The sequence below is a fragment of the Python bivittatus genome, unplaced genomic scaffold, assembly GCF_059951505.1.
Source record: "Python bivittatus isolate LINGU-HERP-01145 unplaced genomic scaffold, Pbiv_v1 ctg000850_np1212, whole genome shotgun sequence".
Taxonomy (NCBI): domain Eukaryota; kingdom Metazoa; phylum Chordata; class Lepidosauria; order Squamata; family Pythonidae; genus Python; species Python bivittatus.
In genome coordinates this window covers 4389548-4398762 of record NW_028277112.1, presented here as the reverse complement: position 1 = coordinate 4398762, position 9215 = coordinate 4389548, and the positions used below count along the sequence as shown (strand labels likewise).

At 43.4% G+C, this 9215-nt stretch overlaps 1 pseudogene; it reads left to right on the top strand.

Moving 5' to 3' along the window:
• The first annotated feature begins 1390 nt into the window (after positions 1–1390).
• LOC103064541 (proteinase-activated receptor 1 pseudogene) lies at positions 1391–8480 on the top strand (annotated as a pseudogene).
• Positions 8481–9215: the final 735 nt, after the last annotated feature.

The following is a 9215-nucleotide window of genomic DNA, read 5'->3' as shown; positions in this document are numbered from 1 at the left end:
GCTCCCTGAAATGCTGGACCTTCTCTTAATGATATAACTAGGAACCCCATCATCCAAATTTAACTCTCTGATTGAGACATTGTTCAACTTAAAAGAGAAAATGGCAAACTTTACCCAAAGATGTGCACTCATGTACTGTTGTTTCAAAAGAAAAAAAATTATTGCAATTTTTAAATTTATCCTTTCATTCAAAGATTGGCTTTATCATTTCTATAAGCTTAGCTGGCTGCCATTGCAACATTTCATGCACCATTATAACAAGTCCCTGTATTTTCCCATCCTCTCGTGAGACAGTTCTTAAAAGGCATGACCAATTTATTCTCACCTGGGCTCTCCATCTCTGCCCCATGGAGATTTTGCTTCTTTCTTTGCTTCTGCACTTCTTTCTGTCTTTATTATAAAGCCCTTGATTCTATGTCTAGCACAAATTAGTTAGCTTCTCTGCCAACAGACCAGCTGTTCGTGATGTTTTTTCCAACAGACACAAAAAGTTCAGCAACAGAGAAGGCAACTCTCATGGGTTCCATAAGTTGGCATCATTGAAACCCAAAGCATGCCAACCTGGTCAGATCCTATAGGATGGGCAGAAACAATTGGAGAAAGATGGTCCACAAATATGCCACGTAAAGTTTTATAGATAACGATCAGAACCTTGAGTTGCACCTGGAAGCCCACTGATAACTTGCGTAACAGCCGTTGCATGGATGTTCTGAGGTATTCTGGACTAGTTGAAGCTTCCAAATGATCTTCAAGGGTAGGCTCCATGTAGAGTGGGTAATATACATGCAAAGTGACTAGAGGAATAACCTTGGTCCAGGAAAGGGTGCAATTGGTGCACAAGACAAATATGTGCAAATGCTTTCCTGGCTAGAACTGTCAGCTGCTCCTCAAGTAGGAGCTGTGAGTCCAGGAAAAAGCCCAAATTGTGCACCAGTTCCATCTGTGGAAGAAAAGTGCAACTCCTTCTAAAATTGGTAAATGGTCAAAATCTGATGATCCATGAGCCGACAGCCCCTTGATCTTGCTAGGGTTTAAGCCTGTTTTTTTTCCCCGTCCAGACTCTAACAGCCTTCAGGCACTGTGACAGAACTTTGACAGCATCACTTGGCTGCTGCCAAGTGAGTTTACCCAGCAGCTTCATGTAGATCTTAAAAAGGAGGAGGAAAAGCATTGAGCCCTGAGAGATCCCACAAACCAAGGGTCTCGGGCTTGATCTCTCCCACCCTATCAACACTGACTGGGACCAAGCATGGAGAACCTCCATAATACCTGTCCCATGCTTCCAGTCCCTGTAACTGGTCCAGAAGCAGATCATAAAATCTAGTATAAAAATAGCAAGGATGGTAGCTCCTTTGATTGACTTATTGATTGATATTGATTAAGTGCCATCATGTTGGTGTCCTCTCCTAGAGACAACACAGATATTCTCCTGGAGGTAGCTCCTTCAGAGGTTATTAACTTGGTCAAGTTTCATCTGGTTTTCTTCAATGGCTTCAGTGCAATCTTTTTAAAAAAATATTCCCCCTGTACTTCTTTTCAGGCAGAGATAGCAGGGATATGCAAAGAAGAGACTAACAGAAGAGAATATATGTAGCTCAGGGTTGATCTGTGGAGTCAGTGTTGGCGGCAGGGCAAGCTACTGTATATAAACAGGGAGCAAACCCCACATTCACTAGCAATGATGATGTTACCCAGTCAGGTAATAAAACGTCTGCAAGTAGACAGCCAAGCTCAGAGAGCACCAAGGACTCCGAAGAAGAGACCAACAGCTTCCAAATTGTCCAATAAAGATTCCAAGTTATAGTGAAGCAATGCATAGTGTCCTTTCCTAAGTTAAAAAATGAAAATGCTTACTTTACTTGCTTACATTAAAAGTAAGCTCTTATTTTTCTACTTACTTTTTTGTGGTCCCAGACTTGCTATAACAGTGAAAATGATAACTGACTTGCCCAGCATGGCTGGCTGGGGAATTCTGGGAGTTGAAGTCCACATATCTTAACGTTGCCAAGGTTGAGAAACACTGCTCTAAGTGTTAGCTTGGCATTCATTCCTTCACTGTCAGAAGATTTTAAAGCATCCCAATCATGCATAATTCAAAAGTAAGGTATGACCCAAGGGTGTCTCCTGGGTTGGCCATCCTCTTATGAGCTGTTTTGAGAGGACAACACATTAGGACATTCCATTGGCCCAAGGCAGCAAAGTTAGAGCTTGCGGCTGACCACATTAAAGAAGCTGAGTAAACAAAGCCCAAAGCAATGTTAATTTTTGGTGGACACATCATCCCTGTTTCCAATTAGAAACTGTTTTCTTCATAATGCAGAGTTGAGTAGGGATCACCAGCTGTCCTATTTTCCAGCTCTATTCTGCTGTTGTTATGTACAAAAAGAGTTAAGGCTGGATTTACCAAAGAATTTCTCCCTTTGGGACCATCTATGCTAATTACTCACACTATTGTTTCCAGTAGCTCTGGAATGTTCTGTGTCTTTGGATGTATAAATATAGAGATATACAGTCAATGTAAATTGTCACCCGTTGTTCATGTTTTTCTCTCTTCCTGCTTTGGCCTGCCTTAGAACCCATGTTTTCCAGTTAACTTTTTGATGTTTGTGATGTTTAATAAATCAACATCAAGCTATATATTGTAGTGGCAATGCGAAAGACCATTGTTATTTCGAGGAGTTTAGGTGACATAATTTGATTTCTCCTGCACACATGTTAAAGTTCACTTTGAATCATAATAATGTTGAGTTGGTTTGTTTTTCACTATTACTTCGAAGTGGGTGGGGGAAACCCTCAGGGTTGTTTAGTTAAGCACGAGCTTATCTGCACAGTTCCCAGGCTCTTGATTCACATGATGAGCAGGTATAACATCTGCTCAAGGTCACTCTCACAGCCCCTGACTCCATAGAAACAGAGTGATAGGACTGCAGTGCCAGACTTTGATGAAAAGCCCTGGCCTTGCCCCTGGAGTTTGGAGTGTGGACACAGGGCTTGGGATTAGGAGCTGTGTTATCTAAGCCAGTGTTGTCCAAACTTGGCTACTTTAAGATGAGTGGACTTCAATGCTTCATGCTGGCTGGGGAATTCTGGGAGTTGAGGTCCACTCATCTTAAAGTGGCCAAGTCTGGACAATACTGATCTAAGCCATTTCGGGGTCTCTCTGCTGTCGCCTTATGGTAGCTCTTGACAGTAGGGGAAGAGTTTTATCATCTTGCTTGGTATGTTATGCTTTTATACTATGCTTATGTATTTCTGTTTAATGCTATCTGCTAATTCTTATATTCCTGTTTAAACCTGTTTGCTAGAGTTAACAATAAAGCTTAAAATCTCCTTACCTACTGGTGTGTTCATTGTCTCTGGATCTAAAAGAACTAAGAGAACCACTTATCTTACACCTGCTGGTGCTTTGACAGTTGGCAAAACATATATTTTACTAGTTGAACTGAGTGGCGTGTGCATTTACTCTGGTCTGGACTAGGGATTGACTGGAAGTGTGCTGGGTACAAACAAAACTAGAAATTATCCACACTAATTTTCCAACTATCAACTTTAATAAGCACAGAGACAAACAAAGTTATAAAAGTCATAGTCTGGCTTTCAAGTCGTTATCAGAGTCCATCATACCAATTCAACCTCCCCTCCATATATAGAAGTGAATTTGCAACATTGCATACAGTAGTATCTGTAACAACTCTAGAAGCCGCAGAAAAATCTGGGAAGTCCTTCCTAAAGTTATTTATTTCAACGTAGTCTCGGCTTTGAGTCATGAAGCTGCCTCAAAAAGCGTAGCAAATTCAAGAACCTCTTGGCTGGTTTTAGACATATCATTTCCATTTCAGGTTCCAGTGATGAGAAATAAAACAAATCACTTAGTCCACTGAGGAGATAGCCAGGACAAATGAATTCTGTTGATTAAGAATGCTTAATTGTTATTTTCTCTCCTTTTTTTTTTTATGGGCCATGCTACATTGAGAACCACAATAAATGCATCTGTATCCATAACATCTACTATAATGTGTTTTTCAGAAACATTTTGCTCTTAGGAAGCATTTTTTGAGGACAAAAATCAATGGGCAAGGGAACAAGCCATTGGAGCTTTCCCCTTATTACAACTCATTATCCTCCTGAAAAAGAATTTAAAGGAAGAAAGGAAATTAGCCGAGCTGTCTGAGATCAACCATAAGATGCTATTTGGACCAGCCCAAGAGAGAAATCAACTCACTGTTCCTCCTTTCTTATGCTGCCCTCTGACTTCATGGATTGAAATGGTTTCAGAGTAGGATCCCCTGCTGCCTTCAGCAAACCGTTGGGTCCAAACTGAATGAAAAGAATGAAGATTCAAATTATGTTTCCATTAACCCTTGATCAGAGAGAAACAGGAAGGTGTTTTTTTTTAAATGTAACTTGTTTACAGTTTGCACTGAGAAACCTGGTCGTAGAGGTTTAACAGCTTTTCTGGAGAAGAAATGAAATCTCCTTTGAAGACATTGCTTTCTCTTCTTGGCATACTCTGGATGTTATGTGCTACCGTGAAAACAAACAGTGAGTACATGTCACTGTGGTTGCTCAATGTATTTTTTTATTTTTTAATATGAACTGCTTTTACACAAGGTAGAAGGGGCAAAATTGCAATATGTTATTCGTTACAGTGTTTTAGTTTTGTGGATGTTCACTGTGTCTTTGATACTGTGTTTTAAAGGAGAGGATGTGGGTTTGCCAGCACTTCTGAGAATTTTCTTGGAGAGATGCACTCTATCTGCACTGAGTGCCTTCTGGGTAAAAAGAGAGGATGTCACATTATTGTTGTTGCTGGTGTGATTGTTGCTGCTGCTGTTGCTGAACAGTTTGTAAAGTGCCCCCCACCCCCATTCTATACCTCCTCTAGAACCTGAAGCTTTAGAGTCCCAGCTATAGTAGGAGGAAAAAAAGTAAGCAAGTATAGCAACAGTAGTTGTCTCAGAATGGATACATTTAAGAACCTAAATCAGTACATTCTAATCTAGACATTGTAGGAGGACAACCAAGTTAGTCTATGGTAGCCAAAACCCAGGAGGAGCCTGGTGGCACTTTTTTAGACTTAGACATTTTATTAAAAGGCACATGCTTTTATGATGCTTCTCCCAGTAGAACTGCAGGAGGGGAGCACTGACTCCCATCACTCACTCCCACTCCTGCTCTTTGGCAGACTCAGTCCTTCCACAGTCCAGCCACACTATGCATCTGATGAAGAGTGCTGCAGTTCATGAGCACTTGTGCTTCTTAATTAAATGTGGTAATCAGAAACGGTGCTAACAGACTCCTGATTAAAGAGGGATTTGCACCCTGACAATGGTGGCAATGGCCTGGACAGTCTGGGAGGCCAGGATGGCCACTGGATTGGTGAGTGGGCAGCGGTAGAGCAGCTAAGAGGCCTGAGGAAGTAGCCAGAGAAGCCAATCGACCGGAGGAGGCCGAACGGCCAGAGGAGCAGCTGGGTGGTGCTGGTGACTGGAAGGACCCAGGCAATTGCTGGAACAGCAAATGGGTCCTGACAGAACCATAGAGCGGGAGCTCAAGCGGTGGACCCAGAAGGGACTTGGGTGACGGCGGCGACAGCAGCCCGGGCAATGCCCCAAATTACGAACAGCCTAATCAGTGATCAAGTGGCAGCTGGAATAGTGGGTCGAGGGATTGGAGTCGAGGGGGATTCCATTGACCCCTCCAATTGGCCCAGAGAAGGCAGAGGGGTGTTGGGGTCCCTCCAGAGTATGTGGGTTAGGTCCCCTCCCCCTAGGGTGAGAGACAGGGAGGGGGAGCTGAGGGTGGATGTGTGGAGTGTGTTGTGAGTGTGATAGTGAACTCCCTTCCCCCGAGTGAGAGTTGGGGTGGGAGTACAAATGGAACAGGTGCCCCCAGCCAACTAGTGAGAGAGGTGGGCAAGGGGGTACAGTGGATGAGTAGGGTGATAGTTAGGGTTCCAACGGTGCTGAGAGCAGGAGCTGAAGTGCCATGGAGCCCACCATCACCCTTTAGTTGACAGGGTGTGTCTGATGTTGTTTGGCTGGATGGAGGGACCCCTAACCAGGGAAACTGGAGGGCTGGGATTGGGGGAGAATGGAAGCTCTGGGGAGGTCAGGGCGGGCTACATTATTCAGGTGGTGACAGGGAGAGAGCATTATGACGGGAGTCAGAGGGTGGGCCGCTCTCGGGGAAGACACCCCCGGTGTTCAGTACTGTTGGTGGGTTCTGGCCCTCTCAACTCAGACCCAGGCCCCGGACAGCAGACCTGCGGAGACCCTGGCTTTCGGCTGCTGCTTCTTAATGCCAGGTCAGTTAACAAAGTCCCCCCTTATATGTGAGTTGATCACTGAGGAACGGGCTGACTTAGCGTGTATCACTGAGACCTGCCTGAGCCATGAAGGGGGGGTGCCCCTTTTGGAAATGTGCCCGGCCGGGTTTACAGTTTGACACCAGCCGAGACCCCAGGGTAGAGAGGAGGAGTAGCAGTTGTTATCAGAGAATTTCTGTTGGCCGTCAGGGGCGCTGCTCCACAAGTGGCTGGTTGTGAGACCTTTTCCTGAAGTTGGGTTCGTGAGCACAGTTGGGGTTGTTGTTACTGTACCAGCCTTCCTGCTGCGTAGCAACCTCCCTGCCTTTGCTGCTGGAGGCCATTGCGGGGCTGGCAGTGGAGTTCCCCAGACTGATGGTCTTGGGGGACTTCAATCTGCCGTCCCTGGGGCATGCCTCAGAGGCAGCCCGGGAATTCATGGCTACTATCACCCACGGTTGTTAAGCAAGACATCACATGACCATGACTTGCAGTGATCTCTCCTTCCCCTTTTTAGTAATGTTTTTAATTAAGGTTTTATGTATTTATATATTTTATGTTTTTAATGTTTGTTGTGAATCGCCCAGAGTTCCCCCATTGGGGGGAGATGGGCGGTTGAAAAATTTGATAAATAAATAAAATAAATAAATAAATAAATAAATAAATAAATTTAATGGCCAGCTTTTCCATTGACTCTGCTTGTCAGAAGCTGTCTGTGAAGCACACAAATAGTGATCATGTGACTAGGGACACTGCAACAGTTGTAAATGCCTGCCAGTTGCAAAGTGCTCAAATCTTGATCATGTGACAGCAAGGACACTGCAATGGTTGTGTGAGGACCAGTCATAAAGTTAGTTTTTCAGTGCTGTCATAACTTCAAATGGTCACTAAACAGGACAGTTGTTAAGCAAGGACTACCTGTAGTATATTTTGATGAAAAGAGTTATATGAAATGATGCAATGAAATTCATACTAGTGTTTATATATTTCACTTGTATATTGCCTTTTAATTTTTTTTTCCAGATTCATCAGATCAAATTATTCTTTCATCAAAGCCTAGGAAACTTTTGCCAACTTTAATTGATTCCCCAAATGGGGCTCCGTTAGACATTCACAATAAAGAAGGAAATCACATTCTCTTTTCAGATGATGGTGACGCATATTTGACTAATCCGTGGCTGACTCAGTTTCTCCCCGTGGTTGACATTATTGCGTTTGTTCTGGGTCTTCCGTTAAACATGTTGGCTATTCTTATCTTTGTGATGAAGACAAAGTTTCGGAAGCCAGCTGTGGTGTACATGTTCAACCTGGCTTCTGCAGATCTGCTTCTACTGAGTGTGCTGCCTTTTAAAATTGCCTATCTTTTGCGGGGACACAACTGGGTCTTTGGACCCACCATGTGCCAGTTGGCCACTGCTACTTTCTTCTGCAACATGTACTGCTCCATTCTGCTGATGACGGCGATCAGCATTGATCGTTTCTTGGCAGTGGTTTACCCCATGCAGTCTCTGTCCTGGCGCACAGTGAAATGCGCCTCTGTGGTCTGTTTGACCATCTGGCTCCTCGCCATAGCAGGAGCGATACCACTGCTGGTCTTTGATCACACTCTTTGGATACCTCAGCTCAACATTACCACCTGCCTCAATATGCTAAATATTTCTGCTACTGTGAAATTCTTTAGCTATTATTCTTTTGCCTTGTCTATTTTCTTCTTTTTTATCCCTCTACTAATCTCTACCACTTGTTATATTTGCATTATAAGGCAACTTTCTTTGTCCAGAGTTATGGCAAAGCCAGGGAGGAAGAGACGTGCCATCCTCTTGTCTGCAGCTGTCATGGGCACCTTCTTGCTTTTTTTTGGCCCACCCAACATCCTGTCCTTGATGCAACTCTTTTCTCCATACCACCAGCTCCACAGCATCTTTTTTGCCTACATGCTCAGCCTCTGCTTGAGCCCCTTCAACTGTTGCTTTGACCCCTTCATCTACTACTACGCCTCCTCTGAATGTCAGAGGCAGGTCTGGCGTTTTCTGTGCCACCGAAGGCTGCTTCTAGTTAAAAAAGGGAGCCAGACAAGCAGCAACATCGCGCCCTTTCCCAGTGGCTTAGAGCATTCATTTCACACTTAGTTTTTTAATAGCTGTATCTATATAGCACATGGATTCATAATATCACAAGCGTGGATGTAAATTTTCAATGTCATATGGGAGCATTTCCCTATATAGCAGAGATATCTGCAGCACGGTCAAAAAAGTCACGACGAGGACCGCAACTGCATAATTGAAGCCCCCCCCACCTCTGCAGTCATGAATATGAGCTCAGTTAAGTTATTTCAAAGTATTTATTCACATTTATTACTTGATGTTGGTTCCATCTGCACACAGTGCTCAAGGTAGCTAATAATTTAAAATACTTAAAACATAGCTGAAACATATTAATAAAACAGCTATGCTCATCCAACCTAACAGCAAAATCAGCTTATTTGCCAAAGGCATTTATATACATATACATAAAAAAAACCACTATTCTCTTTCAGGGTAAATAGCATTATGCAGCACACAGAAAATGAGTAAGATATAGTAAGCAAAAGAAAATACTGTAAAGGCACAAAATAAGAGAAATGGAAATATAGAGAGATCTTATTTACTCCAACACCATTCACCCTAATGCTCCATGCCTTTCTGCCCTTGCAAGCCATTTTTGTTTCCATCACATCCATACATGGCTTCATTCAATGCCTTTTGTTGCTTTCACCTGTCTCTCTGAGGATCTCCTCAGTTCCATCCCACCAGGACGTTTTCAGATTTTCCCTTCCTCTCAATGCATTCATTCCTCATTCACATATTTGCTTTGTGTTTCAGTCCTGTTATTCCATCTATGTGACCAAGCCACCTCAATGTACTTCTTT